Source organism: Pelmatolapia mariae, linkage group LG7 (assembly GCF_036321145.2).
Source record: "Pelmatolapia mariae isolate MD_Pm_ZW linkage group LG7, Pm_UMD_F_2, whole genome shotgun sequence".
Classification (NCBI taxonomy): Eukaryota; Metazoa; Chordata; class Actinopteri; order Cichliformes; family Cichlidae; genus Pelmatolapia; species Pelmatolapia mariae.
Genome location: NC_086233.1, coordinates 58211798 through 58234795, shown reverse-complemented (window position 1 = coordinate 58234795; position 22998 = coordinate 58211798).

The following is a 22998-nucleotide window of genomic DNA, read 5'->3' as shown; positions in this document are numbered from 1 at the left end:
AACGTAACTTTATTCTTTCATGAGTTATTTACAAGTTTCTGACCACTTATAAAATGTGTTCAATGTGCTGCCCATTGTGTTGGATTGTCAATGCAACCCTTTTCTCCCACTCTTCACACACTGATAGCAACACCGCAGGAGAAATGCCAGCACAGGCATCCAGTATACGTAGTTTCAGGTGCTGCACATCTCGTATCTTCACACCATAGACAATTGCCTTCAGATGACCCCAAAGATAAAAGTCTAAGGGGGTCAGATCGGGAGACCTTGGGGGCCATTCAACTGGCCCACGACGACCAATCCACTTTCCAGGAAACTGTTCATCTAGGAATGCTCGGACCTGGCACCCATAATGTGGTGGTGCACCATCTTGCTGGAAAAACTCAGGGAACGTGCCAGCTTCAGTGCATAAAGAGGGAAACACATCATCATGTAGCAATTTCAAATATCCAGTGGCCTTGAGGTTTCCATTGATGAAGAATGGACCCACTATCGTTGTACCCCATATACCACACCAAACCATCACTTTTGTTGTTCCAACAGTCTTGGAGAGGATCCATCCAATGTGGGTTAGTGTCAGACCAATAGCGGTGGTTTTGTTTGTTAACTTCACCATTCACATAAAAGTTTGCCTCATCACTGAACAAAATCTTCTGCGTGAACTGAGGGTCCTGTTCCAATTTTTGTTTTGCCCATTCTGCAAATTCTGTGCGTCGATCTGGGTCATCCTCGTTGAGATGCTGCAGTAGCTGCAGTTTGTAAGGGTGCCATTTGTGAGTAGCTAATATCCGCCGAAGGGATGTTCGACTAATGCCACTCTCCAGTGACATGCGGCGAGTGCTACACTGTGGGCTCTTGCTGAATGAAGCTAGGACAGCCACTGATGTTTCTTCATTAGTGACAGTTTTCTTGCGTCCACATTTTGGCAAATCCAACACTGAACCAGTTTCATGAAACTTAGCAAGCAGTTTGCTAACTGTAGCATGGGAGATGGGTGGTCTCGTAGGGTGTCTTGCATTGAAATCTGCTGCAATGACTCGGTTACTGCGTTCACCAGATATCAACACGATTTCGATCCGCTCCTCACGTGTTAACCTCTTCGACATGTCAGTGGCTGTGAACAAAGAGAAACTTGTAAATAACTCATGAAAGAATAGAGTTACGTTGAAACCAAGCACACCATTGTTTTTCTTGTGACATTACCAATAAGTTTGATGTGTCACATGGCCCTCTTCCTATAGGGCTTTGGAGTTGACGTCACGCCGCAGTGCATTGTGGGATCGCGGCGCCATGTCAGAAGGCCATAAATCAAAACATACACTGTGTTGGAAGCAGGACTGCCAGAACCACGCTTAAAATCAACGCAAAAGACAAAGGGCTGTATCGCGACTGATTGCGCCCAGAGGCCAAGAAATGGTACATGGAAAAAATAGCGTGCATCGGTAATGTGGACCCGTATGAAAAAAGGCAGTGGAGCGGAAACCCAGACAGCCTACCGGCATTGTCCTATCCCGATATCGTCGCGTACCTTGTCTGTGGAGTCAGCGCATACACGGCGAATCATTTTCGGAATTATAAATTCCTGGAGGCGCACATCTAATTCACAAACGGTTGGGTACAAGATTTGGCCGTTTTTAAGCCTCCACGTTGTGAGTATGTTGACCATATGACCGAGGTACAGCCAGAGGTTGCCAGCTGTGCGTTGCCATGTAAATAGTTTGCATTTCATGTGTATGTACTTGCTAAGTACATGTCAACAGATCTTGAATAAAAAAAGAAACATACTTTTCGTTTCTGTTTCATATTTCATATGCTGGTTTGCCTGCAATAATGCCAAATAATACGCTACTCCGTCAACATGACGTGGTTCTGCAGCATCACACATTAGGATATTTTATCTAATTATCTATGACCTCAGCCCATTCAAAATAACACTAAAAGCCTATTAAGAGAGATATGAATTTATTTAGAACTCACCGGAAAGAAAATGCCGCGAGCAAACCAACAAAAAATTGGTAATGGCAGAGAACTCGATATCCGCTCATCTGACCGCTGCAATCCAAGCCTGACGTCTTCGTTTAGTAATATCGGATACATGAGGTCCCTCCCGTTACCTCCAGGAGGGGAAACGATGAAAAGAGAGCCAATTTTCCAGCTTCTTGCCTTCCCTATTGTGTGATCTAATGTTGCAACACAGCACGTACGAACCATAGCTGACGCTTCCGTGTGCTTTCTTTGGCCTACTGTCATGGCGCGAGGGGGCGTGGCCCCGCTCCCGTGACATCACGCTCCAAAGCCCTATTGAAAAAACAAAAGTTGTATCCAAGATGGCCGACTTCTAAAGGGCCATCATGGTCACCACCCATCTTGAGGAGTTTGCCCCCTCACATATACTAATGTGCCACAAACAGGACTTTAATATCACCACACTGTAATCCCAAAAGTTATTTGCATTCAAATGGTTTAGCTATAATCACTGATGGTAATTAATTTTCTTTGTAAAACTAAAATCATATAACTGTGTCAGACAGAACTCATTGGTGGAAGCTTTTTGCACTTAACCTATATTGTTTTGCATGTGATGCACTAAAATGAATACATTTAACATGGTCCTTTCTATTTTAAGTTTATTCTAATAAATAGTTTAAGTTCAATTTTTTATAAGAGAATAAGTTTTAAACTCAACACTCAAATAATAAAAGTAAATTTGATGTTTACTGATTATGTTTAGTTGAAAGCACTTTCACTATTTTTAAGTTTTTGTTGCCTCTCCCATATTTTTCCCGGCACTGGAACCGAAGACACGTCTGGACTTGTTTGTCAGAAAAAATTAAGACAAGTCGTTTTTGGTGGTTTTGCCTGGGATTGGACATGTTTGTTTCAGTCTACAGTCGATAGGGAGTACTTTTCCTCAAACCTCCACGCAAACTGGTGAGTTAAATCTTTGTATTTCAACTTTAAGCAAAAATAGTTGCATGTTACATTACGCAAATGTGCACGCTAATTCAATCTACAGTGAACCCTCGTTTACCGCGGGGGTTACGTCCCAAAAACAACCCGCAATAAGTGAAATCCGCAAAGTAGTGAAAAGTATTTATTATAAATGTTTTAAGGCTGTAACCCTCACAGCCTTAACCCCTGCTCATGCGTAATGGTTCTAGCATCTTCCTCGTCCATCCAAACCGCGCGGTTCCATTGTGTGATGTGAGCACATCCAAACCGTGTTCAGGGTTAGCCCGGGTCCGGACTCCGGCCCCGGTCAGAGGAGGAGGACCATAGCACGGCCGGGCACCTCCAGCCGTTCACCCTATGTGTTGGAGTTAAATGTGCTTTGGTCCATACTTTTTGTATTTTTTATGAATTTGTGGATAAAAGATCAAGAAATTACAACTTAATGCCAACTTTAAAAACTGTAAAACTTTTAAGTTTCATTTAAGCCCTTCAATTTGTCACAATTCCTTTAATGACTCAGAAAACTGAAAAAAAAAGGACTGGGTGGGACTGGGGACAAAGGTCTAAATGGCTTTGCAGTGCAACCGAAAAAGCTGTTGCTGGTCAGCCTATGGGGTGAGACATGTTCTACAGAGAGCGAAATGAGAATGTACAACTGGAGTGGACCAGAGTAGAAGAGTGAACCAGTGGACGGTGTTAGATGAAGCTCATCATCTTTATGAAAGAAAAATTACAAAAATATGCACAACAGGTTAATCCTCCTTCCAGGTTAAGCCTAGGTCGCAACCTGCTGTACAGGCTCCTGCAGCCAATCTACAAAAACCCATTCTCTTGACGGGTTGCTGCCTTATCAACATTGAAGAATGGGTCAAATGCAGAGGACAAACTTCATTATACAGTTGTATAATGACAATAAGCCTTACAGATTCCCCAAATTTTCCTGTTTTTTTTTTTTTATTTGAACAATTAACTTGTACTTAAATAATAAAGAGCATTTATAGAAATACAATACTTTGACCTTTTATACTTGTGTTACTCTCCACCAACAGGTTAACTCACAGTTTTTTCCCCCCCTCTGTAGAATGATGACCTTGAAATCCCAATAGGAATCATCTTCAATGGTGAAAACGGAAGTCCAGAGCAAGAACTGAACCCCTCCCAGCTGGGGATCCTTCTAGAGGGCAATGTGGTAATGGATTCCATCTGCAGTCTTCCTTTGGCAATGTGTCTCCTGTTTGGACTGACTTATGCACTCCACTTGGAGTACCCAAAGTGCATGAAGAATACATTCCTGTTTATCCAGCAGATTATGCTGAATCTGGGACGAAACGATCCTCCTCCAAAACTCCAAAGGCTAAAAAATGAGCTTTCAATGTGTGCATAGATACATTGAATGTTCACTCTTCATTGAGCAGCTTTTTCTCAAGTTCAGGAAGTCATTATTGTGTTTGTAATTGTCTTTTTTTGTTTTTAGTGGATGGCAAAACCAGGGCTTAAAGGAGTAGTTCACTGATTTTACATACTGAGATATGTTCTTACCTTAGCTTTGAAGAGTTGATGCATACCTGTCTTGTCTTTGTGCAAGAGAAAGGCTCTCCCATATATTCCAACTACCTCCACTTTTTGCTCCTTTTAGAAGCTACCGAGCTCCTCCACGTTTTCCCTATTTATGTAAAATTACATGAAAAGTTACACTATCTAAGTTTAGTTTCACTAAATTTAACGTATAGATTTTTTGAGCCGATTAAAAGGGGCACTATATTACAAGCGCGCAGTAACCCTAGTGCACTCTGGAGCATAGACTGAGTTACTGGGGGGATGAAGAAGTGCTCCTACAGTGTTATTACACCTTGTAATATAGTACCCCTTCTTATCGGCTTAGAAAATCCACACGTTAAATTTAGTTAAACTAAACTTGGAGAGTGTCACTTTTCATGTAATTTTACATAAATAGGGAAAACGTGGGGGAGCTCGGTAGCTTCTAAAAGGAGCAAAAAGTGGAGGTATTTGGAATATATGGGAGAGGCTTTGCTCCATTTGCATGACTGAGGGCACGCACAAAGACAAGACTGGTACACATCAACTCGTCAAAGCTAAGGTAAGAACATATCTTATTATGTAAAATCAGTGAACTATTCCTTTAATTTCATTGTCTCGCTGGGGCCATTCCTTATTCCATAGTTTTTATTTTTCCAAGTTAAAATATTTGTGAAAATAAGTTTTACTGTTACAACTTGTTACCCAGAGTGTCGCACCAAAGTTCTTTACTTGTGATACACAGTTTTATCTGTTTAAAAGGATTGTTTTAAAGAAAATGTTTTATTGGAAGTCCAATTGTGCAAACAAAAAACTTACTGTTCAAAAAAAACTACCTCAGAGACCACAAATAAATTCTTGTCAAAAAGTGGCTAGGAACAACTGAAATATTGTGTTTGTTTCTGAAAGAAATGTCTTCTTAGAAGCGCCATGTGTAAAAATTGGAATACTGTTCAAAGGAAAACAAAAGTCTTGTTTTGTTATAAATAAAGTAAAAAAAAAAAAAACAAGAAACACTTTAGTGGTCTTTGGTTTTGAGTGTGTTTGCCTTGACATATTAAGTTTTAGTAATAATAATACATTTAATTAAAAGACGCTTTTAATTAAACACTACGCAAAAAAGTGAGTTTTGTAATATTAGCACCAGTATTAAGTTAACTGTACTTAAACAAATTATTTTTGAAATATTGAATACTTAAACACTTTAGGTAGCGATGACTCAATATAGTAAATTGTGACAATTTTACTTTTAAGTTTACTTGACTAAATCAGTTAATTTTTTGTTTTGGGTTGATTACTCAAATCATTTGAAGGGAATCGGTTTCCTCAAACGATTTAAGTGTATTGAACTTATCCGGGTTTACAGTGCAACCATTCCCATTTTATTACGGTGTATCCATATAAATGGCCCACCCTGTAGATTGAACAGTAGCCTAGCACAACAATTGGATACCTGCTTGTGGTTCCATTTAAAAACCCAGAAACTTATTTAAAGGTACTTAAAAGTTTCCATCAGACTGAGGTTAGTCTGCTTTTCCGTTGTAGCAAAAACCCATTAAAATTGAGGAAATTAGTATATTACACACTGAGCAAGGACTTTTGAGATACTATTTTGGCCTTTGGTCTGACAGTGCAAATATCTCCTTTCAAAAGCTCTTAGAAGCTGAGAAAAGTTCCTGTGGAAGAAAACCACTCATGCATTATTTTTCTTGAATTATCAGTGGCTAAGTAGCATTTTGAACACACTGATTTCATTATATGGTCACTACATGTAGCTCAAAATAATCATAATCAAAAAATAACACACACTAATATAAATATGCGCTGACAGTTGATGTATGCCAGTTTCTCAGTTGTAAGAATATCTTTTGTGCAAATGATTTACACTTAGCGTTTTCACCTCAACATGATAGTAGTTTATGTGTTTAAAGTTCCATAAACGTAAATGAGCTTATTTATAAAAATATCAGCCTTAATTGGTCCGTGGAAAAGTCTCAAAACATATTTTGTAGATTTACTGGTACTCAGAAAAACCTCACAATGTCACTGATTGTTGTCAATATGGAGTGTTGAATAACTAATGCGGCTATCCATGCTGAACCTGGGGCACAGAAAGTAAGCAGGAATTTGGAGTGGTGAGTGGTATTCTGAGCAGAAGAAAACAGTCAGCTAAGGGTGCTTCTCTCTCTGTAATCTGCACCATCAATGCACTTTCACTGATCCACTTAACATTATCCTTATATCCACTGCAGCAGCTGTATGTCTATTCTTATGAGTCAGATTTGTAATAATGGTTCAAGATTGGAATATCATTTCAGAGACTACATTTATGACTGCAGTATTTATGCCAACAAAAAGTGCATGTGGGTTTCGTTGATTTTAGGACTTATTAACAATTTACAGAACTGTTTCTCTCTTTTTTGGAAGCCTAGATAACTAGATTGTCAATACTGTAGATCAGGGGTGGGCAACCTTTCTGATGATGAGTGCCATCTAAAATTTCCTCAGAAGTCAGTGTCCCATATGATTGCATTAGCAATAAATTTAATAACGCTCTATATTAACAGTTACACACTATATAGAACAACTTTATAGAATTATATTTGTTTGCAGATGTTGGCAGCTATCAGCGAATAGTTATCAGCTATTTTGAAACAAAAAAATAACACTGTTTATCCATAACAAGAACTCCATAACAGCAAATGAACTGTACAACAGAAAATGCAAATGCTATTTATGGTCTCCTCACAACAATGATAAGAAAAACAAACTGGGCCAATATGGCATGTTTGCTAATACAGGGATACACATGTTAATGTGATCTCTGGTCTCCCACTCAGAGACACAGGTCTCCGAGTGTCCAGCATTCAGACGGCTACCTGAGGACACTCGTGTGAGAGAAAATCTGCTCACACAGATATGTAGAGCAAAATCCAGCAACAAATCCAGCTGCGTTCGTAGTTCTGCAAACTTTGACCCCCACAGAGTCGAATCAGCTGCATCTCGATGTCCTCTGTGTCCAGCCAGTTAATGCAAGGCAAATCCAGCTGCTCATTAAAGCTTTTTGGTTTGATCAGAAAAGAAAACATTGGTCCATACACCTGAAAGTCCTGAAAACACATTGTGAATTCTGTCTCGAGTCTACGGATGTATCCATGTATTTCTGCGGTGCTGATGCTGGGCTGAGCGGACAGATCCTGAAGCAGATGGTCAGATGATTTCTATACATTTTACATCAGATAAAAACTTTGGTTCTAAGATTCAGATAATCATGTATTAAAAGCTAGACATTTTAAATGAGAATAAGAAAGTATTTCTTTGTGCCCCCCTTTCCCTGTTAATGCCCTACCTGCCCCCCCTGGCAAAACTTTGCTAGACCCGCCCCTGCACAGTTACCAGCTGTCAGCTACATAGAAAAGGATCCCGATGTTATTTGTCTCTCAGAAACAGTTCATAACTTCCCTTCAATTCATTCATGTCACCTAAAAGGTAAACCTGTTTCTCCATCACCTGTTCAGCTCTGATGATTCAGTAAGGACATCTCCTGGTTTCATCTTCATGTTTCCCTCTCACCAGATAACCAAACTGATATCATGACCAGCAGCTTTACAGCTGTGGCTCCAGCAAACATCAGCTGATACTAGAAATTAATATTAAATAAATTCTAACAACAGCTGATCAAGCTTAAACATGCTGCTGCTGTTTAGTGCGACATCCGCTGGTTTCCTCTTTCTGGTGCAAAGTGGGCGATAAAGAAACAAGAGACAAAAGCCGATCAACTGATCACTGATCAGTTTCACGATTGAAGTAGCAAGAGGAGAGGGAGGGGGAGAAAATGAGAGAAGAAGAGGCAGCTGACAGCGTAAAGACACAGAATAACTCCACCTTTGTGTCTTTTTCCATTCTAGCTGAAGTCTGGGACAAACTGTGTTCCTTTTCGGCTCAATACGAAACGCGTAATATTTTCTCTGAATACCGGACAATTACGCTTTTTATGGGACGGCAACTCTACTAACTAACCTTATGAATAAAGTTCACTATCAGTAACATCATAGCACCCATCCAGCTTTATAGAAACTCCATCATGCTAGCTAGTACACAGTACGAGTTATTGTAACTGACTGTAAAAAGTCAGCACAACGAAAATAAACTACACCTAAACTTGGTTTATATCTGACCCAGATAGACTGCAGGTCATAACTTCTTACCTGAAGTTCAGTTCACCTGACACTCGGACCGGCGGCCACTTCGGGTCTCTCCTCCTCCTGCCTCCCCTTTCCCTCATACACCTGCTGGCCTCTGTGGAAGCTCCGCCATTGCCACCACCAAACAACTGGTTATTTTTACACACCGGCTAGCATCTGGCCAATCCACCACCTTTCATTGTCTACAAAAAAACCCAAAACCAAAAACAAAACAAAACATCGGCCCATAAAAACGAAAAATCACCATCAGCCGGTATGCTCGATGGCCAGTCCAGCTACGGTTGTGCCATCAGTTAACCTTTCGCGTGCCAGGGTTGCCGACCCCTGTTGTATATAATATGGTGCGAGACGAGAGTTTCTCTGTTCCTGTGAATACCGGAGCTGGGAAACATTGACAAGAGATACCTTTTGAAGGATCATGTGTGGATAAAATCAATCACTGAACAGCTGGGAGCTACATGAGACCAAACTGCTTTTGTATGGGGTTGTGGCAAAACAGGGACTTTCAGTTATGCTGAGAGTGGAGGGAACAAAGCAAAGGAACTGTTTCTGTGTCAGGAGGGTAGTTTAGATGCTTCTTGTAAGTAGGTGGAAACAAGGATATAGAAAGTGCCCTTTCCCTGTATATATGAGGCTATTGTCACTGTGTGTCTGCCTGCTGCTTTACTGTATCAAGGCAAACGCTCCCACAGGCAGGTCGCCTGACCTCACTGTTTATTGTTTGTGTATCACACAGTTTTGAGTGGATGTTTTCTAGTGTAACAAGATATTATTAAAGATGTTCCATGGTTAGACTCCAAGGTCTCAGCATGGACCAACCAAGGTCCATTTATTTCACCAGGATAACAATCATATTATTGTGGTTAAATAAATACAATATTTTAAGAAAAAGAAGCATCTTGCTGCCAGATTAACCAACCATGACTTTATCAATTAGTCTCTCGCTCTCTCTCTCTCTCTCTCTTTCTCTCTCTCTGTCTCTCTGTATGTGTGTGTATTTGTCTTTTCATTAACATATGTCTACTATTTTTGACATAGTGTATGTCAAAGCATACAGTATATATACAGCATATACACACATTTAACTTTTAAAACATCAACGTAAACACGCAAGACCTAGAACTTTAAGATAAATAAGTGGGTTTATTTGTAACGGTCTATATATACCAGATCCTACCAAGTTCGGAACAGATGAAAGCTTGACCTTAGTAAGCACTTTAGGTAATTGAAGGTAAAGGAAGGGGGTGCTATTGAATGAATAAACCTAAAGTTAATCGAATGAAAGATTAAATTCATTTCAATAAATTCAAACAAATTCAAGGTAATTCAGATTATTTTCAGACTATCATCAAGCATCTGACGTGAAGGCTGTTCAGTGTACATCTGAAGTAAAAGACTGACTTGGGTCAGAACCACCTCTCTGTGGGCTGAAGATTAGCAGTAATTGCAAGTACTTGTCCTCAGGATGCACCAGCAGGTCTGCAGGTATCATATAGCCTTTCAGAGAGTCTGGCGGTCTTGGCAGAGAGGATGAAGCAGATTCAAGCAGAGTACAGCCATGTGATGTTGGTTTGTCAGGCTAACACAGTCTAGTGAGAAAATAGCTTTTGGCCCTTGACCTGTGGATGTTGATTTATACTCTGAATTGATTTAGACTCACTGTTAAAGAAAATAATAATTCAGAATCTTCAAAATAGGTGTTGTGTTTATTTTGTGGGTCAAAACAATATCAAAGCTTTATGCCAATGATCAATCAAATTAAAATCTTAAGGCTTTGTGTCATGTGGGGACAAAGGCCTGTACAAAAGTTAACTCAAGTGCAAGACTGACGTGTAGACGTGGTACAGCTAACTTAAAACAAACTTTATTTAAATGTTGTATTCTATTCAAACTACATACTTTGGTGTATCTGTGTACAGGCGAGAGATTGAAAGATGGACTGGTGTGGTGTTGGCAGTGATATGGGGCGATCGTGGCTCAAGAGTTAAGAGTTCGTCTTGTAATCGGAAGGTTGCCGGTTCGAGCCCTGGCTTGGACAGTCTCGGTCGTTGTGTCCTTGGGCAAGACACTTCACCCGTTGCCTACTGGTGGTGGTCAGAGGGACCGGTGGCGCCAGTGTCCGGCAGCCTCGCCTCTGTCAGTGCGCCCCAGGGTGGCTGTGGCTACAACGTAGCTTGCCATCACCAGTGTGTGAATGGGTGGATGACTGAATATGTAAAGTGCTTTGGGGTCCTTAGGGACTAGTAAAGCGCTATATAAATACAGGCCATTTACCATTTGGCAGTGATATGGTCACTGCAGTGATCTGTTGTTGTGAAGAGAAAAAGAAGTTGTTGATTTAGCAGGTGCTCTATGGCACTATGAGGAATGGATGGATAGATGAATTCGGTAGAAACTTATGTCAATAATAAAAAAGTTATTTGCTTAAAGAATACAAGTAGTTTTCATGTAACTTGTGAAAACTATTACACGAATCACTGCACTTTAATAATTAAATTTAACCTTTTTAGCTTATAGTATGTTAAAGTAAAGGTAAATAAATTATTCTGCAAACAGTGACTTATATGAAAGCCTTGCAAGTTTATAGATATAAAATTAACCACTTTATGGAACCAATGTAACATTTTCTTCAGTGAATGCAGTGTATCCACTTCTGGTATCCAGAGTTAAACAAATCGGGGGCGGGGGGGGGGGTGTTCTTAGTTGTTTTCAGGTCTTGGATATGTAGACAGTTCACTGTATTTATGTAAGTATGTATGACAGCCTGTGTGGTTTCTCTTCTTCTCTCTTCTTCTCCTGCTTTCTCTATATATGGGTTTCATATCTTTGTGCTCTTATGTGGTGTAGTTCTCATATTATCAACCTGCATTTAGTTTAAAGACTGGTTCAACTGCAGTAGTTGCACAGTGAGACTCTTTCAGATTTTTGTTTATGCTTGCTCTGTGTATTTACCTCAAAACTACCAGCCTGGATGATTCACCCCTTGCTGACCTTGTTAAATCTTATTGTTTCTGTAATAAATATACTAAACTGTACTAGTCTCCAAGTCTGCATTTGGATTTAGTTGTTTTAGTTAAATATGGATACAGTTAATGGACGGAAATGCCAGTGACCTTTACTCCATCTAATATTATAAATGATTCAGAGAGGTCCACAGAATGATTTTAGATTTGAAGAATTTGCTTTATTGTATTTAATGACTGTATTTCATAGTAGAAAAATCTAAGCTCAAAGATTGCCTCATGAACTACATTTTGTGCAGTTTCAGCCCTTGAGTCATTTTAGATGCACTACAATCATCTTCACTCAGAAATATTTGCATAATCTTCTGTGTTACATGTCAGCTATGATTTTCCATCTACATGATCAGTTATTGTAAAAACATGACAAATGCCTGTTTGTTGGTCAGTGTGTTACATGTTTAAAACCTCATACAGATTTATTGTTTCTGTTTGATTGCAGGGTACGGGTAGAACACCTGCAATTTGTAAATGTTGACAATTTACCAGACATTGCAGACTTTTTAGTCAAGATGAATCCACAGCGTCCAAAGGTTATTGTCACTGTTGCTGCACTGATAATAGATTAATCATGAAATCGTGTTAAATACAGTCTTTGCATAATCAATGAACTGAACTGGGGAGATTTTTTAGTGAATCCACACATTTGCTATGTACATTCACCAATCATCATTTTGAATGAGGAAATAAATTGATGTGCCAGACAACTACAGTTACTATGACAATTGAGGCTGATTTTAAATGAGCTCCTTCATATTACTGTAAATGAACTTGTTATTTATTTATTCTTTTTAATAAACCAACTTTTTGGAACAGACTCCAATGCAGATTTAAGCACAATTATTATTATTATTATTATTATTTTTAATTTAAAAAAATCTATATTTCTTCCATGAGCTTTTTGTTGCTGATTAACATAAAAATTTCAGCTGAGCTCAGTGCAAACATGTTCAGTACAAATACATTATCATACAAGCACAGTTGCAAAAATAGACTTTTGCCTGAGGAAGGTGCATGAAGAAATGGGTTCACGAAAGCTTTGCATTTATTGGAAATAGAACAGAATCAGTGAACAGATATCTCAGTAGTGCAGTTGTGCTATAATGTTACAAGATACACAGTGAGCACTTCCTTAAGGTAATTTTGTCCTTTTGCTTGTGTGAAAATCTAAAATGTAATATTCATAGTAGGTGCATGATGAGCAGGGAACACATAAGGGAATCCAGTAAAATCTCTTCTATTGGCTTCAAAGTAAATTTGAAAAAGCAAGCTAAAGTAATGCATGCTGTTACAAAACACAAAGTGGACTCTGGTTACTGTAATTATGACCATTAGAAATATTTCAAAAGAACAACAAAACGCCTCCCTATAGAAACATGCCATGAAGAATTTATCCATTTTCCATTGTACAGTTAAATGACCCCTTTAATTTTTATTGTACACAATCTAGAGATTCAAAACTGGTCAAGTGTTTGAGGCATCATTCTTTCTCACTTAAATTTATTGCTAATGATTTCATTATTCTTTTGTTGCCCCCTCAACAACCCCCCACTCCCGACCCCCCCTTCTCAAATCTTACCCTAGAGGCTCAGGGCTGAACACCATTTTGCCTTTAAATGGAACACTGATTGTTTTTCATGTTTATTCACAACCCACGGGTCAGCAGCCTCCTATAATCTCCTGTTTCTTCCAAGGACAATTTGGGGGATATCATGAATAAAAATGATCTTAATAATAATGCAGTGAAAGGACCCATGGCAACTATGAATACCATTAGAGTCTGATCAGAGGCCGTTAGTGTCACATTTATATGGCTAGAGCGAGTATAGGGCCTGCATGAGTGACTCCAGAGGCTGGCTGTTTACACTCTTTTTTTCATTGGTTCTCTCATATAGTTTGTCATCCTAACAGTACTGTATATCAAGGTGGGTTTTCTATGATCACTAAAGGCATTGTTATGTATATTTGTTTGATAGAAAGTATGCATTTTACTTTTCCAGTTTATCTCAGATTGATAATATTGAAACAGAAATATAAGAGAAAGTCATTGTGTCTTTGAAAAAGTATCTTTACTGTGAAGCAAGCTGCATGGAGCAGTAAGAGCAATTTGCCTCCCTCCAATACCCTTGACCTAGATGGTAAAACTTCCAGGGGAGTAGAGAATTAAAAGTGAGAGAAAAATACAATTATGTGCAGCAAAAAAACACGTTAGGTGATCAAATATAGTATTTCCCTTGAACTGTAGGGTAAGGGGAGGACTGTTCCCACAATATTAACATAAAGAACAGGAAGGACTACATACCAAGGGGTATGTTCCACCTGCAGAATCTCATAGGAAAGAACGGGCTACTACAAAGGTTGTTAGGATCCACGAATTACATGTACTGTGACTTAGTGTCTCGATTGAGATATTCTGGCTGGGTGAAGTTAAGATGGGAGCTATTAATAGGCAAGGGTTGCAGTTTAACAATGCCCATGGTTGGTCTCTGTTAGTTTTGTATATAATTAATCCTGAGGACAAGGCCACTCTGTCCCAACACCCTTGTCATATTCAGCCACTTCTTTTTCATACCTGTTTCTACTCTCCCAAGTTCTATATATTTATTCTCTTCTCTTGACTTTGAGGTCTGTGTTTTAATAAATCAAGGTGCAATGTGCAAGCCACAGCCAACTGCGCTATGGCAATGGGGTGAGATGAGAAAGAATTTATTATCATACATTATGTGTCATACATTATGGGTGTGTTAGGTGTTGTAACAATCATGGCCAATCTCAGTTGTTTCTTTGATCCCTTTAGAAGCTGCGGCAACCCAGTATAATGTATTAACAATAACGGTAATAGAGCAGAAAGTCCGGAAAACGTTCCTCAGAAAAAAAATTCACAATGAAGCAGTTGTGGAAATTCACATTTTGAACTTAATACTTGGTAAAATAGGCAAGAAAAAACAGAGCTGTTTTCCCAGCCCAATTTTAGTGCTGATCTTAGAACTTAATTTCTGCTAACTAATGCTATGACAGGTCAGTTCTTCTGAGGGGGGGGGTGTTGCCATATTGTGGGAGTGAAACATTACACCCTGGCAGTCTAGGCAAATGGAAGATGGTTTGAAACATGGTCTAAGCTGGTGCTTCACACGTTTAAAACATGGTTAAACCTTTCAGCAGGATAATGGGCCCTGCCACAAACCAAAAATGGTTCAGGAATGGTTTGACAAGCATAACAATGAGTTCGAGGCATTGCCTTGGTCTCCATATACCCTAGATCTCAATCAAATCGATTATCTTAGGAATGCGGCGGGCAAACAAGTCCTATTGATGGAGGCCCCACCTTGCAACTTAAAGGATCTGTTGCTAAAATCACAGAACACTTTTAGGGGATTCCATACCTTCATGGGCTAGGACTGTTTTGGCAGCAAAGGGTGACCAACACAATATTAAACAGATGGTCATAATGGCCTGATCAGTGTATCTCATTGGGTAGAGCAGGTGACCAGTATGCTGAAAAGCAATAGGCCTAGTTTTAGTTCCACTGATATCTGCCCCTCTTTTCCTGTCCCCTCTACTATCTTGTCATAAAAATAACAATTGCCAAAAATAAATATTAAAAACAAATAAATAATCAAGATAGTGAATGTATTTGAGTGCAGGCAGGACTAACCAGCTTTGTAAGGTCCTCGAAGTTAGTCCCACTCTCAGCCCCAGCTAGCTTTCTGACTGACACATCTATATCTCATAAGCTCATCACCTATCTGAATATTTTAGATCCAGTTCTGTCATTCACTTCTCACCAGGTTATTAAAACTAATGAAATGGTAACACATTCAGCCTCTTTTCCCTTCTTGGTTGTTTAAACTGTATTACTTTCTTCTTGTCTCCCTGATTCAGATCCTCTTCAATGTGTCAGACAATGTTCCTGCTGGTGTCTCTGAGTTGTCTGGAAAGACTCCTTTGAATTCAATAAACATCTCCAGGAGAGGACTCAACGTACCTGGCAGCTCCATGTGGAATAAAATCCCCAGCCAACCAATAACTCTGTACAACCCACTTCAGTAACTTACCTTTGCTCCGGTCATTGTCAGCATTGCAGCCAGTTCAGCTCTATGTAGTACATTAAGAAAAGTTCTTAATAAATCGATTATGCCTTCTACACTAAAATAAAAATAATTTGAAATAAGTCATGCCAACATTTCACAGAGTCTTAAAAAGTCTTTGAAAAACCCTCTTGAGTCTTGTTCGCAGGAAGGCTTATAGATTTATCGTGAACATGAATGACATCACTTGTCCTGAACGGATTTAGACAGTAGTAGTCAGCTCTAAAAATCTGTATTATACATTAGCAACATGTGAGAATTACTCTGACATATAATTGAATTTCATCAGTGAGTTAAAATAGCTTTTCTTACATTACAAAGAAAAGCCAAGTGATAAAAAGGTTTTTCATGTGGGCTATTAAGAAAATACAGTCTTATTAAGAGAAATCTCATCCAAGCCTCTGGGGTATCTGGCTTAACCCTAAAGTGAGATACACACAAAGCGTAGTTAAAAGCAAGTTTGTGGATTAAACTGTCTGGTTAAACAATCTGCCTTCATTATTAAGTAATTAGCTACATGTAATCGCTGCCTGACACCTAGGATTACATCGTATTTGTACAATTAGAGCTGTGTTTGATAAGCTAGTAATGTATACATTGTGGCTTACTAGCTTCTTTTCATCCTCTTACACCCTATACCCTATTTTTCTCAATTCAGTATATATTAAAGCATGTAGTAAGATTTGGATGGTTAAAGTTAGGCAAGATGTCATAAAACAATTGGTTAATCAAGCTGAATGATTATTTTAAAACCCCTAGGATGCAGTGAGGTAGCTCTGACAGCTTTATCACTCTGCAGGTTTAATATGCATGTTACAGGTTAAAGCTGATGGTAAAGACACATACCTCAAAAGTGGCAGATCTTTCAGCACTGCACCTGCCAATGAGCAAGACCTCCCTGCCCCTTTTTCATTATTTGCTAGTAAAAAGTTTCAAAGGAACCCTGTTTCAGTCAGGATGTTATCATCGCAATCTTACCACTCCTGGCTCCTAATCCACATGCCGTGTGCGATTTCTTTCTTTTTTTGTGCATATGGGTCAGCTGAGAGCCACATTGAAACTGAACATTCACTTAGTGTTTTTCAGAGAGAAAAACAACTATCAGAATTGAACACTAAGGCTACCCTTGCAGTGTAAACGCAGCCTTAGACCTGTATCAGGTCCAAGGCCAGACATTACCTTTTGAGTGCAAGTGCAATTCTCAATGTTTTTTCACATAAAACATTTCACACATACAGCATGGATGCTTTTGCAGATCTGCTCATCTTTTCACTTCAGCTGCACTGTATTTGTGCGCTGAGAGCTTGAAGCCAGCTTGGATCTTATATCTCTAGACCTACAGATATTAACCCAGACTTCGGGCTAAACAGAGATGGCTGATTATCAGAGGGGCTTTGGCATGGATTGGGGAACTACAGAACCAGGAGGCCCATAAAGGAGATAAGCTGGGGTTTTATGGGTTAGCTGAACAGTCCAACATACCCTAGAGGGATCTGTGAATATACAGAATGTGTGCTTGTGTGTGTTCACATACAGATATTCTGTATGTATAAGTATTATATGTGTTTCTGTATTTGTGTGCGTGCACCTTACGTGTATTTTAAGATTTAGTCACATACATCTTTGGTATACACTGAAGTCTATGAATTTACTGTTTGTAAGCAGCAAGCTGCACTGAAAGGAAAAATAAAAACAAGGCCAAAAGTGTGGCTTCCCTCAAAAGCTCCTTTTTGGCACATGCCTGACTTGTACACTCTGTCCTATGTCAGTCTTACTGTCAAGGGAGTAAGTACCCCAGTTCTGACAACTAGTATATCACCCATTCAACTTCCACTCTTGGCAAACAAATTATTTATCATGCCTCCACACATGAGAAACATTCATGAATATATGTGGCTGTGCTTTTCTCCGATTCGAATGCATTACACAATGTCATATATTCTCCAGACTTTGAGCTTTAATAAGGCTATTTTAGGATAACTGATGGGGGGGGGGGGAGAAAATAAATGGGAGTTGACTTCCCTTCACCTGTTGAATTCAATGGGTAAACTCTGTGCTTGAAAAATTAAGACATGTTAGTCATGTTTCCTACCAGGCAGGAAAATATTTTTTTAATAGCTTATTTCCCTGTTTGTAAAACCTGTACAGGGCTTCTTTTCTCTTTTTTTTGTAAAACTGCCCCATTAAAATTGTATTAAGGCTTTAAATTATAAATTATTAGTGGCATAGCAACTTCAAATGAGTGCAGAGACTTTCTGCTCATTGTTACCTCAGCTAATCTGGGTCATATGTGTGATTATTTGTTACCAGAGCTGCTTTCTAAGAGCAAAATTCTTGACCAGAGTATCATACAATAACAATTTTAGCATAATGGATGGCATCATTTTAAGACTTTTTACTGTATTTTGAACCAAGCAAAATCATGCAAATGACTAAGACTGAAGTAGCTGCCAAAGGTTCCAGCTGTTAATTTCATCCTAACCAGTGGTTTGAATCATTACAGCCTTCTTACTGACACAGCATTATTTTTGTAGTTTTTTTGTTTTGTTTTTTAACTATAGATTGAAATGAGCAATGGTTTTAGTGGCATGATTAAAATTCAGAATGCAAGTTGTTCATCAACTCAAATGAGGCTGATATCCATGTTCTAGTAATAATATTGTTATTAGCATTTGTCCCTATGTCCATGAATACTCCATGGGTGTACCGAGCTGAGCAATCCATCCACAGCTGCTGATATACACCATTACATAAATTTGATCAATTCTTGTCATTACCACAGTGGAAGCTCTTTTACTGTAGTTCACAAATCAACGGGCAGCATCACTGTGGCTGCATGCATCTTTTATATACATATTTGTGAACCTCTATTATCTTGCCAGTCTCCAGTGGCATTTTGTTTAGCCTTGACATGCAGTCTCAACAAATTAGTGATTTGCTACTTGGCTTTAGGGTTTAATGATGTGCAGAATGTGAGCAGAGCGTGGTGAGTGGGTGTCTTGGTCTGTGCACTTGAGATACTGTAGTAAAATAAGTGTTGTAACATCATTTTGACACTTAACCTGATCTGAGAAATAATTGAGTTTGACTGAGTTAACTTAGTATGTAATGACATCAAAGACATGCACTTACCCCCATATTTGTGTATCTCCCTTTAGAGTTGGCACAAGCATTTGGAAAGCTTTACCATCAAATTGCTGCTCTTGAGTAAGAAATGGAACACAGCAGGGGAACAAGTAGGTTGGAAGTATATTCCTCAGCCAAACTGAAGATCTCAGCCAAACTGAAGGGCTCAGACAGCTACATAGCAGATTATTTTATAACACTAATCCTGCACATGCACGTGCAACTAAATCCGCACCTGCAATTTCTGTCTGGAAACTGTTTTTAAAAAATAAAACTGTAAAATCAACACAAATAAATGTGTTGCATATGTTTTGCGTAACAACTCCTGATAATACAACAGTACAAAGAAAAGAACAAAGAAAGTGAAAGAAGGTTTTTGTGAAATTAAAGCATGCACACTCTGCTATAAGATCCTGATTACAGTGCATATCTGGTACATCTGGTTGCTCTTTACAATGAGATCCTGTTTATCAATGAAATTTACCTGTATAAATAAGGTAAAATAAAAAATATATATATAATACAAAGATGATAGAAACAATAAATAGCACCACTTACTAGCAGTCAATTCAGAGTATTATAAAGTATTTGGAGAAGGCATACTGCAGATGTTTACTGCTCCATTACCGTCCTCACCTGGCCAGAAGCTCCAGGTAGTTAATGAAAGAATTTACAAGCAGTAAATGAGCTTTCTTCAAAGACAGCTTAACTTACAGATAGCATGAAGAGCTCAGCCACTGAAAAGCTGCTGGTCCTCTGCACCAAAAAGAACAAGTTGAAATTATTTGGGAATGGGACTAAGATGCCTTCTGGACAGGTGAGGCGTTTTAGACATGTCCAGGGTCAACACGTTCTCACTCCCAAAGCATAACATTTTACGCTAGGTGACAAATCATCAATATATTACGCCTCGGGAGTGAGAACGGGCTGCCAGAGCAGGATGGATGGATAGATACTACATTTATTTTTCATGATCTACACTTTCTGTATTAGCAGCTATAATTGTTGTGTGCTTTAGAAAGCACAGACTATTTCTCCAGTGGTTAAATGGTAGATACTCAAATTATGCACACCTGCAGGCAGTATTTGGCTTTCCATCACAAAATGTGTGGAGCTAGATCAGCACGATATCCTGAGCGCTTATGTCCAACAATAAATTGTCAGTCCAAAGTACTTCATGAGTGTTAATGCATAGAATCATCATTATCGTAGAACCTCCAACAATCTGATTAATAGTTCTACTGTTCATGTGGCTTTTGAGCCCTGCTTAGCATGATAAAACCAAGCACTGAGAACCCCTCCAGCTATAAACAGATCCACACTATTTATAACAATAGATTGTAGGTGGTTACTATGATTACTGCCCTTAAAATTATTAATCCTCTTTTGTGTGTATACATACAAATACAAACTCACTGGACACTTTGGCTATACTGCACATGTTGTACTGATTGTTAACGTGAATATTTATTCAGGCAATTGTACACTGGCAACTCAGTGAATTAAGATATGTAATCATAGTCAAGACGACTGGCTGAAGTTCAAACTGAGCATTAGAATGGGAAAAAAATTGTTTAAGTGACTTTGACCATTGTATAGTTCTTGGTGTCAGAAATCGTTGCTCTACCCCCACAACTGTTTCAGGGGCTTACACAGAATGGTCAAGAGAAAATATCCAGTGCATGTTAGTTCGTTTGGTGAAAAGGCCTTGTTAAGTCCAGAGGTAAGATAAGAGGAGAATGGTTGGATGCTTTGAGCTAACAGGAAGACAACAGTAGCTCAAAGAATCATTTGTTATGACCAAGATATGCAGAGGAGACTCTCTGAGCATGCAACGCATAAAATCTTGAAGCATACAAGCCACAGCAAGAGAAGAAGACCACACTAGGTGTGACTCTCATCTAAGAACACAAAACTGAGGCTACAGTTCACATGGGGTCAGCAAAATTGGACGGTAGAAGATTGGAAAAATGTTGTCTTGATTTCTGCCTCAACAGAAAGGTTGGGTCAGAATTTAATGTAAATAGCATGAGATTGAAGTGCTTACTGACTTCAAATGACACCCCACTGAAAGAATAAGCAGAAGGTTTTTTTTTTTTATTAACCATGTGTTACTCTTTCATTTGTCTACTTTCAATACAGTTATTCTTAAATAATGCCACAATTAAACTGATCAGACAATAGGCCATTACATGAAAGTATGACTGCTGAGAAAATAATAACATAAATATAGACAGAAAGCAAATTTTTGTCCTGTGCAACATTTCCTCACATGTGTTGCTTTGCTTATACAGTACAGTGAAACTGATTTCAGACAAGTGGTCTGTTGTATTATTTACAGCATTATACTTTAATCATGACCTTGCAACAATGGCAAGTTGCAAAAGCAGTTAATGAAATTGTTGGATTAAAAGCCTTTAATACTGTGATCAGCCAGTTTACTACAACAGACTGAGATGTATCAACAACTGAACAAATAGAAAGTATGCTTTCTTATGACTCTGCTAACTCCCTGACTCAAAGGCAGATTGAAACAAAAATTCAAGCTGAGAATTTGGTTCCATCCCAGCCCCCCCTCTTTGTTTGTTGTACCAGACCCAAGTTTTAGCTGCACCTTTCTTTTTTTCCCCATGTGTTTTGTTAGAAACTCGCCTAAATGTTGTCAGTAGAGCTAATTAAATGGTTGCTGTGTGTTTACTAAATGCTGTGCTGCTGTTTGAGCTTAGGCATGCATATGCATGTACATCATGTGCATCAGTGCAAACACTGAGTACTGGGGTCACTGAGCAGAGCCTGATGTCAAAATGACCCTCAAGCTACCAGTCCCTAAATGCTTTCAACTTTGCCCATGTCACTTTAAATGCACCGACTTTGCATATTAGGACAAAAGTAGGCCACTAAAGTCTCTTATTTTCAGAGGATGGATCATATGGAAAGTGTAGAAACCTACAAATCAAAAGCTATGTCTATTGTTCTATTTAATCTAAATGAGGATCACATTTTACTAAATGAAAGAAAAAATGAAAACAAGTGACTGAGACTATACTCTCACCAGGACAAGTTTCTGAAACTAGTGGAGTTACCGCCTGCTGACCACTAGAAATAATACTTTTTGGGACACTGACTCAAAAGCTATCTCCATCTTTTACATTGTGTTAATCCTCACAATTAAAATAATACTGAATGAGAATACAAATAAAAACACAAAACAATTTATAACAATAATTGTTTACATGCACCAAATGCTTTGTAAGTTAACTAAATTGCAGCAGTGAATCTGATCATCAAAATAACAGATTAAAATGCACTGACTCGAATATGGAACTAAATGAATGAATCTGACAACAATTTAAAGCTCTGCGTGATATAGTCATTATTCTGTTGCATGTGGGTGACAGTGTGGCACTTATGAGAAGTGCAAAGAAATGACTCTGTACAATAAACATTACACCAGCCTCAGTAAATAGCTGTAATGTAGACAGTATATAAATACAGCTGTATCAGTGAGTTATTACCTGCACTGTTTTAACCAGAGTAAATTAACAAGTATTGAAGCTAATTTTTAACACGGTTTATGGTTGGAATACTTCCATTTCATAGCTGATAGCTATTTAGGTCATACCAATATAAAAGCAGACTAAAAATGAATGCAAAAAAGTTGACTCAATTTGTGCTATGAACTGTGAATAAATTACTATTCCCTGAGAGCAGTACATACTGGTGTGAAGTGGTATCGTAACCATCAAGATTATAAGTAGACTGCTTGTTTATTCATTGTGAAACAACACAAACTATAGAGGCATTTTTCCAGAACAAAGACCTGCAGCAAGTGTAAAGCAGGATTAACTGATGACCTTAGACTACAAAGATTCATGCTGCTTTGTTTTTACACCCCTGGCACACAGATGTCAACGGATGCAACAGAGTAACACTGCATTTGAGGGACGCACTGGCAAGGTCAGGTTGCAGAAATCCTCAGCTGGATTATTCCTGTGAAATGAAAAAAGTTACCCTTGAAAGATATTAATGTTTATATCATTGTAAAAGTTTGCTGTAACGTTACTGGGAAGT